We start from the raw sequence: 12,819 nt of genomic DNA on the forward strand, positions 1-12,819 counted from the left end.
AAGGATTAGCCTGTTTACATATTCTCACATAATTGTGTTTCGTTTCGGGTCTTCGGCAAAATTGCAAAACAAATAAATGTGCCTTGGAATATTTTCGACATTTCACACGTCATTTGGTGCACATTTACCCTAAATAACCTGACCTGTTAAAACAAAGTCAAATTTTAGACGTATTTCGGAACGTAACTGCAGCCGCTACTTTTTTTTTTTGCTCGTTGTCGTGACTGAGCCACCAACAGGTCGAGTTGAAGAGGTTAAAATCCGCCTGCAGCCTTCATTAAACCGTGAGGGCATGTGCTAATTTGGACACAAAAACTATGAAACTGTGAGCAAACGTTTTGTCTTGTTGAATTAATCAAACCGAGGTAACGGGGTCAGTTATGTGTCTGCAGGCGCTTTTCATTTCCTTAATGTTGCTCCTGTGGCCTCTTCCAGACTCTGGCAGCTGAAATGAAACTGAACTGGGGATCGCTTTTTATGTTTTTGGGGAATTCTAATGACACGACAGAGTGGACTGATTATATCTGTAATCACAAACAGAGGTTAAATGTTTTAGAGAAAGGATGTCAAACTCCTTTTAGTTCAGGGGCCGATTACATAATAGCCTATAAATAATGACATCCCCAAGTTTTTCTTTGTTTTAGCGCTGTAAAGAACCAGATTGGAACATTTTGTGGGCTGGTTTTGGCTCAGGGGCCACAGATTTGACACCCCTGCTTTTGTGAACCAGTCCATGTTCATAAAGGATGGTCTACAATGTACAACTGACCAAAATATGGTGACGTATTACCCCATCCAGACAGAACTCTACCATCAATTACACACAGTTTATGATGTTTTTGTCAATTTTAAAGCGTCAGGGGTTTCAAACTCATTGTAGTTCAGGTTCCACATTCAGCCCAATATGATCTCAACTGGACCGGACCAGTAAAATAACATTGAAAAAAGTAAAATTACATTATGAAAATGTTTGCATCCATAAACTACTCTTTAAAGAAAGTGAATAACATGAGCAATTTGAACTTCATTAAGATAATTTTAACAATATTTTGGCCTTGCTTCTCATTTTCACATGTGCGTTACTACTTACAGATCACAGTGGATCTACAAATACACTAAATGTTTAGTAAAAGGCAGAATATTTTTAAAATTCTACTTATTTTTTAAAAGACATTTCAGGTTGTTCATATTTGTTCCCATTAAATGGTAGTTTGTAAATGTACACATTTTCATGTAATTTCTTTTTTTTTTACACTAAAACAAAGAGGAAAAATTTGGAGTTGTCATTATTTATAGGTTATTATGATAGTATTTGACTGGTCTGATCCATTTGGGACTAAAACAGGGCTTTATGTGACCTCTGGACTGAAATTATTAAAATGATTGTCAGTATCTACAATGTATTTTTTGCATTTCACAAATTCATCCCACAGACCGGATTGGACACTCAAGCGGGCTGTGTTTTGGCCCACGGGCCGCTTGTTTGACACCCCTGCTCCAGTAAACCAGTCCATGTTATAAAAGACGGTCTACAATGTACAACAGAACAAAATATGGAACGTATTACCCCATCCAGACAAAAATCTACCATCAATTACACACAGTATATGATGTTTTTGTCAATTTTAAAGCATCAGGGGTTTCAAACTCATTGTAGTTCAGGTTCCACATTCAGCCCAATATGATCTCAACTGGACCGGACCAGTAAAATAACATTGAAAAAAGTAAAATTACATTATGAAAATGTTTGCATCTATAAACTGTTCTTTAAAGAAAGCAAATAACATGAGCAATTTGAACTTCATTAAGATAATTTTAACAATATTTTGGCCTTGCTTCTCATTTTCACATGTGCGTTACTACTTACAGATCACAGTGGATCTACAAATACACTAAATGTTTAGTAAAAGGCAGAATATTTTTTTAAAAAATTCTACTTATTTTTTAAAAGACATTTCAGGTTCATATTTGTTCACATTAAATGGTAGTTTGTAAATGTACACATTTTCATGTAATTTCTTTTTTTTTTTACACTAAAACAAAGAGGAAAAATTTGGAGTTGTCATTATTTGTAGGTTATTATGATAGTATGTGACTGGTCTGATCCATTTGGGAGCAAATCAGAGCTTTATGTGACCTCTGGACTGAAATTTTTAAAATGATTGTCAATATCTACTAGGGCTGAATGATATGGACAACATTTCTTATCTCGATATTCATGCCAGATATCTCAATATCGATACGGTAAGATATGACTACGGGTTCGGTGAAAACCAAGCATTTTTCAGAAAAATACAAACATCATAATACAAAAGAATGTGGAAAGTGCAGTTTTATTTATAAGAACTCACTGGTGGTCATCAACATTAACATAAAGTACAAATAAATGAAATTTGTTGTGACTTCCAGAGCTGTACATGCAGGGCAAGCGTGGGGGAAATCTGTATCGTTTATATCGCTGCTTTTTCAATATTAATATCTTGAATGTTCATATCTAGATATCGGTACGATAACGATATATCTTTCAACCCTAGTATCTACAATGTATTTTTGGCATCTCACAAATTCATCCCACAGGCTGAATTGGATGCTCAAGCGGGCTGTGTTTTGACCCACGGGCCGTATGTTTGACACCCCTGCTCCAGTTAACCAGTCCATGTTATAAAAGACAGTGTACAATGTACAACTGGCCAAAATATGGCAACATATTACCCCATCCATTCTCTAATCCAGCCAAAAGTCCACCATCAATTAGATACACTATATGATGTTTTGTAAATTTAAAAGAATCAAGGGTGTCAAACTCATTCTAGTTCAGGTTCCACATTCAGCCCAATATGATCTTAACTGGGCTGGACCAGTAAAATAATAACAGTGAAAAAGTTAACTTACATTATAAAGAGGTTTACATCTATAAACTATCCTTTAAAGAAAGTGAATAACATCAACGACCTGAAATTTATTAAGAAAATTAAGTGCAATTTTAACAATATTCTGCCTCAGTTTATCATTTACACGTGTTACTACTTACAGAACACAGAGGATCTACAAATACACAAAATAGTTAATAACAGGCAAAATTTTGTTAAAATTTGATTTTTTTTTTTTTTTTTTTGTAAATGTACACATTTTCATGTAATTTCACTTTTTCACTCAAAAATCAAAATCTTACCAAGTGTTTTTTTCTCATTTCTAGTCAAAATATCTTATCACACTTAAAATAAGACATAATCACCTAAAGAGTAAGTTTTCAGTGAGATATAAGAGCTTATTTTTTGATAATAGATCTGGAAAATCTTATTTCAAGAAATCTTACCAAGATAATTTTCACTTGTTCCATTGGCAGACTTTTTTTTCTGCTTAATTCAAGTTTTTTTTTTTTTTTTTTTTTTTTTTTTTTTGCTTAATTGAAGACTTTTTGCTTAATTCAAGATTTTTTTTATTTTTTTATTTTTTTTTTGCTTAATTCAAGCAAAAAAAAAAAAATCTTGTTTATGTCTTATTTTAAGTGTGATTAGATATTTTGACTAGAAATGAGAAAAATACATTTGATAAGATTTAGATGTTTTCCACTGGTTATTATGATAGTATTTGACTGGTCTGATCCAGTTGGGACCAAAACAGAGCTTTGTGTGACCTCTGGACTGAAATTATTAAAATGATTGTTAATATCTTCAGTGTAATTTTTGCATTTTACAAATTCATCCCAAGGGCCGGATTGGACCCTTTGGCGGGCTGGTTTTGGCCCATGGACCACATGTTTGACACCTGTGCATTCAGTCATTCAGTCATTACAAAAAAAAAAAAAAAAAAATCCCTAAACATCAGCCATTGTCAGTTGTTTTTATTATTATTTATGACTTGATTCCTTTGGAGGTGAATCTGACTGTGGGGTTGTGTGTGTCTGAGGATCCACAAACTGTAAATACTGACCTGTGAGTACTACGATGTGTGATATTAAGCATGGAACAAGCATCGAACACGTTTACAAAATATCTGAAGCTGTGCTGTAAATAGTGTACTGTATTACTCTTGTCCTTCAGTGATGTTCAAGCCAACTGCTGTGACAGCTCGCCCCCTGCTGTTCGACACCGGTACAACAGGATTACTACATTTTTTTAACCTAAATATTCATACCTTTAACCATAATATCCTCTTAAAATTCTACATCTTTTACATATTTTCAACATTAAATCAGGGACCATAAAGTCGCAGCCATTTACATTTTTACAAGTTTACAAAATATGACGTTAAAAAGCAGCACTTCAACTCGACACACCTTTATTCTTTACATCTGCCATGTGATAGAACAGGAATACAGTGAGTTCACGTAGGTATTTCTTACAGGAATTAGTGAGATGTATTTTCAGTATAATAGCAGAAACAGTTTTACATTTACTATTACTGAATTAAAAGTAAATTATTTAACTGTGTAGCACTAGAGTAGTATATTATCTATCTAATTTTCTTAAGTTTTACCTCATGTTTGGAGGTATTGTTTTAAATTATTGTAGAAATATAACTTTGGGAGTTTGGGATGGGAATCTTAATGCATATTTATATCTTATTTATGATTCTATGAACAAAGCTCTTACCTAGAATGTGAAATTCAAGACATTTACATCCAGGAAATAGCCAGAGATGATGCAAATAACTGTCTTTTTACTTTGAAGCTGCGTTCAAATGAGGTGGGAAAACTAATAGTTTGTGCAGAGATATCATGATTTTTTTTTTTTGTTACACTTTCCTTTGGTCCATATTTAAGTATCAACAGTAAAAAATAGGCTAATGAAGAAAATACGATCCGTGACGACATTACTTTTAAGAAGGTTTAAAGGGGCAATTGGTAACATTTTAGCTTAATTAAAACATTCAACATGTCATCAGAGTGAAAAGAAATAATTGTTTTGAAGATATCAGTGTGTTGTTTTGCAGAGGTATCTTAACCCGCAAGGATCCAGTGTGACATTTCCAAATTAAATTTTTCTTTATATTTAACTATCCTTAGGTGGTTTATCACCATTTTGTGTAATATTATCTTCTGTATTTTTTGTTGTTGTTCTTTTTTTTTTTCAGTGAAAATCTGGTATTTTCCAACATTTAATTTACTAATCATGTAGATGTTCATAAAAACTCAGAGTAAAATTGAGGATTATTATATCAATATTAGAGAAAACTGAAGAAAAAGTGACTTTTTCAGCAAAATCTCTCATAAACTGAACATAAACCCAGTGTGTCCATCCACTGTCGTTGATCCAACTCCATGGGTTTTACTGGTGAATCAATGCTGTAGAAGATGACGGTGTTTCTATGTTCACTACGGAGCCTCTGAACGTCCAAGTGGGTCATATCTGATAACCATGAAAAGACGACAAACTGTATTTTACACCAATTATTTACATGTATTAGTGGATCAACAGGGATTAAACAGTTTATATCAGTTGATGGTGGATGTTTGGGTCTTTATGGGTTAAGTTAGCATGCTAAACAGCTAGTATGACCTTACCTGTCACATTTTCTAACTTTGTAGTGTCCAATTTGATCTCCATTCAGACAGGTTATTCACTAAACTGAGATTTTATACTAAAAAAATCACTTGTGCTGATCTTGTTTGAGCTTTCAATCAAGTTTAAAGTACGATAATATAACCTCTGACATGTTTACTCTCTCCAAGTGGCACAAAACCAAAGATACTGTTTGGTTGTCTACTGTTAAAAATGCCAATTGCCTCTTTAATTTACTCCTTATAACCCTTCTTCTTGTACCAAATCTTAATTTCCTACTTTTTCCTCATGACTTGAAAGCAGCGTCACTGTAAAAATGCCAGGATTTGAGTTTCACCCCAGAACCTGAACCTGAACCTCTAACTATCTGCCAAAGGGGACTATTCTGACATTCCCCAGAGTGATAACTTCCACCTAAGGGCTAATCTGCTTCACGTGAGGCTTCATGGCTGCTCTGACCCCCCCATCCCCCCACCTCCACCTCCCACACCGGAGGTGAAACCTGCCCCGAGGCTGACTTTAACACAACCAGGAATAGATCAGAGCCCAGGAGCCGAGTGAGGCGTCTATCACGACGCCACAGGGGAGCCGCTTCTTTCATCCGGATGTCGGGATGATCTGGGCTTACACGTCTGCGGGCGGCTCAGATGTCAAAACGGCAGTGAGGAAATCTTACCTGGGGGGGTGTTAAAGTCTGAGCTGTGACGCTTTGATTCACAGAGATTTTGGAAGTCAGAGTTTGTCTATACACCAAACAGGCCACTATATTACACTGGTCAACAACAAATTTATTGTTTCAGTTTTTTGAGCTGATTTAGGATCATTTTGGTGCTGAATCCAAAAATCACATTAATTTTGCTCAATCAGGTCAACTTTCTGAACTATGCTACGTAATAATAATAGTAATAATAATAAATTTAATTATAGGTGCCTTTCTTGGCACTCAAGGACACCGTACAGTAAAACAGGAAAACAGGAGAGTTTAAAACAAGCAATAAAGCAGAGTAAAAATAAAAGGCAGGTTAAAAATTTGGACAATGCAATTGTGTTCACATATTGGCTTTTTAACATTTTTGCTTACATTTATGGGCATTTTCACATCATATGATACAAAATTCTTTCATATTTCTTGCAATAAACGAGTTCTGAAGATTTGACTTTTGCCAATTTATGATTAATGTTTTTTTTAATATTACAGGTGAATGAAATGGCTTCGACTAGAAGATCTTGCAAAAATAAGCCTGACGTATTCTGCTACATCTGCGGTGAATACACCATTGTACCTAACAGGAATCCTATTAGAAAATGATTTTATTTCTCTTAAAACCTATTTTGGGTGAGAACTATATAAAAAATCAACTGATAAAGTCACAAAAATGTAATCAATTTTGTGAGAAGATCAAATTTGTCAGAATCAAATTAGCAAAAAAAACCTGACCTGATTGAGAAAAACAGATGTCATTTTTGGATTTAGCGGTGCAAAATGGTCCTAATTCAGTTGAAAAAACCTAGACAACTTGCAAAAAACATTTTTTTGTAACCCAGTGTTACCTTCGAAATGATTTAAATCTAGATGTGGTATCGTGAGAGAGTTTGTATGGCATGACCCCCCCCCCCCCCCCCCCCACACACACACACACACACACACACACACATACATTTACACACACTTGCCCACCCATGAATGTGAGATATTTTCCTTAATAACAAAAGATACGGTGCTGGGGGAAAAAAAGCATGTCACTGCTGTAGGATATATTAAAAAAAGCAGCAGAAGGGAAATGGGATTTATTTACTCTATACAGTCTGTAAATATATTTAATGACATATTTATTTTCTTTTGTACATGTCCCTCTTTGATTTGTTATGTATAAAAGCTGAATCTCGACATAAAACGGCTCCAAACGTGTGCAATGTGCTGCAGATAGGCTCGATATTTCCTCATGCTCCTTTTTTTTCTTTTTTTTTTTTTTTATCTGAATATATAAATTTCATGGAAGCTGCTTAAAGAGAACGGCGTGAGAATTTGTGACCTCACCCAGCCGCACACTGCCAGACCACACGTCTTTTATTGATTTTATTTTTTAATCATCAGTGTTACTGCAGATCCATTCCGTTTTTGTTCTTCGACTGCTTTCTGTGTTTACATCTGGGTGTAAATAAGATTCTTGCTTCCTCATGGTCTGTACGTGTGTGTTACTTCATGACAACCTCTGAACTTCTATTTTTTATTTGAATAATGACCTCCCCTTCCTCTCGTCCAGATCCTGTACATCCCCTCCCCGACTGTAAACGTTTTGTACGACTACATGGTTTGTATACGAGAAATGCATTGTATCTGCATACCTTTAAAACCTTTACAGTGTGATGCACAAGGAAGCGCAAATGTCTTTTTTTTGTCATTTACAAAGGCAAAAATAAATTAACTGTGATGGAATATGATTGAACACAGGCTCCTGTTTTGTGTGCAGTGTCGAGTTCATTCAGGATGTCGATAAACTGGATTCCTGACTCTGCAGTCTTCTGACAGTTCTGTATTTCACTCAGGTTTTACTGCAATGGTGGCGTTTCCTCCAGGCTCCTTTTCCAGCTGTAGAAGGTCCTGCCTCCTCCTGTTGTTGAACATCAGGTCCATCCTCATCTCTGCTGGATTCAGGTGCCGACCTATAACACACACTACTGGGCGGCTTTGTGGCTCAGTTATTAGATTGGGTCGTCCAATGACTGCCTCCAACCATCCACATGTTGAAGTGTCCTTGGGTCAGTAGCAAGGTTATTATCGTTAACGAAAACTAATGAAATGACGAGAACTAGAATTGCAAAAACATTTTTGTTAACGGAAATAAATAAAATCTATAATTAAAAGAAAAAAACGATAACTGAAATTATATTTTGCGCTTATAAAACCAACTAAAATGTAAAAAATTTGGGATAAAATTCCCTTCGTTTTCGTCTTTGTCAATGTTGGATTAATACGAAATCGATTTATTTCCCTCAAGCAATTTTAGCTGGTGGCACCATATGATATTTAATGGTCCGTCACTTCTCGTCACTTGCAGTTTAGAGTCGTCTTCTCGTCCCCACTTTACCTGGAAACATGGAGACTAAAGTTGGGAGAAAGCAGCAGAGTCCTGTCTGGGATTTATTTGAATTCGACGGCAAAGAAGAGAAAAGATATTAAAAAAAACACTAAAACTAAACTAAAACTAAGCATTTAGAAAATAACAAAAACTAATAAAAATAGGACCAATGGCCCTGTAGCTTACCGGCCAAATTAAAAGCTTTGGGAAATGTATCCAGATGCCATTTATTATCACCCAGTTCTGTGTATTTATTCTATTACATAAATAGCCCATGTTTTGCTCATATTCCAATCAGATCTGTAAAAAATTCAAATTCCAACTTGATATCATTGATACTGATTTATTGGATCAATCCACTTCCTATCTCTTATAATAGGGAAATTTTTCAAAGTGGCACCAAATCCAGAATCAGATCCAGATCCAAATAATTTCACTGACTTTTGTTGACATCATCATAAAGAAGCTGTATACCAAGTTTGAAGTCAATCAGAATTGTAGTTTCAGAGAAGATGACGATTGAAAGTTTTGTAACTGACGACAGACGACGACGACGGAGGCCACATGACGACAATAGCTAACAGCGTATCGGCCGGTAAGCTAAAAACTAGCAAACCTGCTCTAAAAACTAATTAAAACTAACTGAATTAGAGAAAAAAAGGTCCAAACTAAATAAAACTAAACTATAATGAAAAATCCAAAGCTATTATAACCTTGGTCAGTAGGGCCTGGCACCGCCTTGTATGGAGGCAGCCGCCTACTTGTGTATGAGCGTGTGCATGAATGGGTGAATGTGAGGCTTTGTAAAGTGCTTTGGGTCAGGGTCAAGGTAAACTTTATTATCCCCGAGGGGCAATTTGTTCTACAGCCAGCAGTTTCACACGGACAACAAACCAACAGTAAATACAATAAATAATCCATTAAAAACAATAGCACCAACATTACAAAGAGTTATTCAGCAGAACAATGGCAGCCGGAACCAAAGAATTCCTCATCCTATTGGTCCTACATTTAGGAACACTGTGTCTGCGACCTGATGGAAGCAACCTGAACTCATCATAAAGGGGATGACTGGGATCATCCAGGACTGACTGAGCCTTCTTCAGAGTCCGCCTCTGGTACAACACAGTCAGGTCAGTGAGTGTGGTGACCGCAATTTTGCTGCACACTTTAGTCGTGCCCTGCAACCTGTTCCTGTTTTTAAGAGTAAACAGCCCATACCAGCTGATAAAGGAAAAGGTCAGCACAGACTCAATAAAACAAGAATAAAACATTTTCATAAAAGTGTTATTCACTTTGAAACTGCAAAGTTTACGGTAAAAATCCATCCTCTGATGAGCCTTTTTACATACAGCATCCACCTGACATTCAAAAGTTAGCCTGTGGTCCAGCACCATTCTGAGATATTTCTCCTGCTGAACCACCTCAACAGCCTGTCCATTAATGATGACAGGAGAGAAGACTGGAGGATTCTTCCTAAAATCTACAATCATCTCTTTGGTTTTAGACACATTCACATTTAAAAAGGACGCGCTACACCGGTCCATGAATTCAGACACTACAAAGGCCATGATCAGGGTCATCATCCCTAAGAAGAGACACAATCACTGAGTCGTCTGCAAACTTGAGGACATGCCGCCCCGGGTACTGAGTTTGGCACTCATTGGTGTACAACACAAATAAAAGAGGGGAGAGGACGCACCCCTGTGGCGACCCAGTGGAAGATAAAAGAACATTCGATAAAACACTGTTTACTCTCACACGTTGCGACCTCTCAGATAAAAAGTCCATCAACCAAGATATGAGGCTGGGCTCGATGCTGTGGATGCTCTTCAGTCTTTCTGCTAAAATATGTGGTTGGCACCATAAAAGTGTGGAAAAGCGCTATATAAGTACCAACCATTTACCATTACCAGTGTATTATGCCGTGTTTTCAATACGTGGAACTGGCTCAACTCAACTATCCAGGTACTATTCTTGGAGACCGTTTCCATTACAGGATACTACCGACACCATAGTGATGCTTCCAATTACTTCCGTGTCGTCTGCTCACAGAGTTGCTGATAAACTCGCTCGTTGCCTGTTGTCTCATCAAAGCTCATGCTGAATTTTATGTCGGCCACCAAAGACTGAATCTCCTCGACCGACTATGCGGTAGTTTCGCGGGCTGTCGTCATGTGAATTAACCTACTTTTACCTACCGGTATATTTACTGTCAACTTCCGCATCTGTTTTTTGTCAAACAGCGGGTCACAGAGACGACCCTCTGACCAGTCACTGGTCTGCAGTGTTTACACGTCACATTTTAGTATCTGTTCCCCAGTCTTGGAACCTTGGCGGAGGTGATACCAAAAAACCAGTACAAGGTACCAGAATTCCAGGTTCTTTTTCGTAATGGGAACGCAAAAAGGTCTAGTCGAGCCAGTACCAGGTAGTGGAAACGTGGCATTAGGCAGTGAGCACAGTCAATTTTTGAAAAGCACGGGCAAAAAAATGGTGCACTTCTTACTCAAAGCCGCAGTAATTACACTGGTCAACAACAAATTTATTGTTTCAGTTTTTTGAACTGATTTAGGATCATTTTGGTGTGCTGAATCCAAAAATCACATTAATTTTGCTCAATCAGGTCAACTTTCTGAACTATGCTACATATTGGCTTTTTAACATTTTTGCTTACATTTATGGGCATTTTCACATCATATGATACAAAATTATTTCATATTTCTTGCAATAAATGAGTTCTGAAGATTTGACTTTTGCCAATTTATGATTAATGTTTTTTTTAATATTACAGGTGAATGAAATGGCTTCGACTAGAAGATCTTGCAAAAATAAGCCTGACGTATTCTGCTACATCTGCGCTGAATACACCATTGTACCTAACAGGAATCAAGTCACAAGTTTCATAAAGTGTGCTTACCAATCTTATTTTGGTATTAATTATTATATTTTGTGAGAAGATCAAATTTTTCAAAATCAAATTAGGAAAAAAAACTGACCTGATTGAGAAAAACAGATGTCATTTTTGGACTTAGCGGTGCAAAATGGTCCTAATTCAGTTGAAAAACCCTAGACAACTTGCAAAAAACATTTTTTTGTAACCCAGTGTTATCTGTATATTGTTCCTCTTAACTGGTCACAGCCTAAATTTGGCTAAATCAATCTATTTTTCGTGAAAATGACGCAAATCATAAATTAATAATTCTAGAGGGTCCCCGGACACTTCGGCGTATTCTGATGACATCAGCAAGACGGAGCCTCAGTTAAACTACATTTCAATTTGTGTGGGACCTGGAGATGTCACACTCATACTGTGAAGTCAATGGTGTTGAAGCACAGGGAAAACCAAAGTTATGAGACACAATTAAAACAGAATTTTTCGGCAGTAGTGTCATTACGTTTGGTACGTGTTCGGTGCAGGTACAGATGGTAAAAACGGGCTTCTAAGGGAATTTATTGCAGGCCGGAAGTGCTTCCATGAAAGAAAATATATAAGTGTAAAGAGCATGTATTAAAATCTGCACCAAAAATAAAGTTGATATCTTTAACCAAACTATTTATTAGGATTTCAATCATATCATTTACACCTTGTTTACTAGCGGTGGAAATATAGAAGAAAATACAGAAGCTCTGTCTTAACATGCATCGTAAAACCTGCATCAGAGAAGTAATACTTGGATTTTTTGTCTATACGTTATCATTATTTTATTCTGGCAAGTTAAGATGAAATGAATGAAATGGTCAGTTACAAACTTTTTTTTAATAATATGATTTGATGTGGAATTACTTAAGTTGATACTACAGATCTGCTCCACACATTGACAAACACAGGAGTGTATGTTAACTTTGCATTTATGTTATATTTCCATGTTTTGCTCATTTCCAAACCTTTTTCTCCAACTTGTAATGTAAATGCTTGCAAAAGATCAACTGATAGCCTTCTTCATGTCACAGGTGAACATTTGTGAACAATGCTGATGTAACTTCATATCATTTAAAATAATCTTCATGTATGCCTGAAGTTTGCACAATAAGACCCAACTAAAACACTTGGAAGAATATTTAATGGAGCTGAAAGACAAAGGAACAAAGGGGGGATGTATTGTGATTAAAAAAATTGTCTTTGAAGTCCAAATCTGTCAAAAAAGCCAAAAAATATGTTAAATAAACATAGTCGAACATGCATTTTTACTGACAAACACACCCATAGTATGTTTCACAGCAGCGTTGAGTTA

This window comes from Sphaeramia orbicularis, chromosome 24 (assembly GCF_902148855.1).
Source record: "Sphaeramia orbicularis chromosome 24, fSphaOr1.1, whole genome shotgun sequence".
Classification (NCBI taxonomy): domain Eukaryota; kingdom Metazoa; phylum Chordata; class Actinopteri; order Kurtiformes; family Apogonidae; genus Sphaeramia; species Sphaeramia orbicularis.